This window comes from Poecilia formosa, unplaced genomic scaffold (assembly GCF_000485575.1).
Source record: "Poecilia formosa unplaced genomic scaffold, Poecilia_formosa-5.1.2 Scaffold977, whole genome shotgun sequence".
NCBI lineage: Eukaryota > Metazoa > Chordata > Actinopteri > Cyprinodontiformes > Poeciliidae > Poecilia > Poecilia formosa.
In genome coordinates this window covers 1-1,278 of record NW_006800916.1, presented here as the reverse complement: position 1 = coordinate 1,278, position 1,278 = coordinate 1, and the positions used below count along the sequence as shown (strand labels likewise).

The following is a 1,278-nucleotide window of genomic DNA, read 5'->3' as shown; positions in this document are numbered from 1 at the left end:
TACAAAACTGTCACAAGACGCTGGACAAACAGGTGGAGTTTATTGACTACAAAGGAACTGTCAAACGCCCAGAAGGGCAGCCCAAGAAAAAGCAACAACCCTGGGCAGTTTTCTCCTCTATTAAGCAACACGGCAGAAGATACAATGCAGGGGACATTGTAAGTGCTTCCTAAATTTTATAGAATAATAATTTAAAGAATATAATAATGTATGTTTATTTTTGTAACATTTTTTCCATGCAGGTAAAGTTCCAGAAGATAACCCCAATTATTTATGGTACCGTGTTAAAATTCTTTCTGAATGGAGATCATAAAGGAGACACTTTTGCCACAGGTGGAGAAGTGGAAATCAAACGGGTAAGGAAATAATCAATTCTTTTTATGAGACTTACTGTCTGAAGTACACAGATGCACCCATCATGGATAGATATTTTGATTCAGTTTATTTATGGGGTGTAAACTGAACAAATGTCACACTGAGTACATTACAAGACAAAAACGGATAGCATTATGTAAAGAAACATACTGTAACTTTATCAATCCAGTCAGTCAGACAGATAAAATGCAGTCAAATTAATTTTGCTGAAACTTTCCTTTCTAAGAAAATCGTGCTATTAGAGGGGACGCTCATTGACTTTATTGCAATCCATCCTCCTGACAACAGAAAGGCAAACTTGCCATCAACAAGAAAAAACCTCCAACATGATCTCGTTCAGTATAAGTGGCCATTTGTTAAGACCGACTGAGGGATTGGGAAAACAGAGCAGATTAAAAAACAAAGAAGCAGTAGTCCACAAGTGCAGAAATGTAACTTCTATTGAGAGAAAAACCAAAGAAAGTGGCAGAACTAACATAATAACATAACACGAGTGAGTTTACATGAGAGAGAATTATCTTTTCATTTCATGTTTTGTGCCATCCTTCATATCCTAATAGTCTGCCAAGCTGGTTTAACTAAATTAGTTGTTTCAAAGTATTTTTCTGAAAGGATCCAAATTCAGGGGTTTGGAATAGACTCTACAGATAAATTTGGTCTGACTCGTAAAATTATTTTTAATTTAATTTATGTAAATATGGAATAATCCTCAGCACAAAGAGAAATAGCGATTCATACAGTTTTGCAAATCAGTTTTTTGACTTGCTTCAACTTATTTTCAAGATGTTAATGTTTTAAAAATCTAATTTGTAGGAGCCTGAAGGACTTTATGAAGAGATCACCAAGGTCATACCCATTGCTAAGATTGACAGGACTGCCACAGATGAAAGCATCAAAAAACAC

At 35.2% G+C, this 1,278-nt stretch overlaps 1 long non-coding RNA gene across 1 annotated transcript; it reads left to right on the top strand.

Moving 5' to 3' along the window:
• The first annotated feature begins 9 nt into the window (after positions 1-9).
• LOC107835075 (uncharacterized) lies at positions 10-1,272 on the top strand. Its single transcript, XR_001660906.1, has 3 exons — positions 10-158; positions 243-356; positions 1,189-1,272. It is a non-coding gene; the product is annotated as an uncharacterized LOC107835075 (long non-coding RNA).
• Positions 1,273-1,278: the final 6 nt, after the last annotated feature.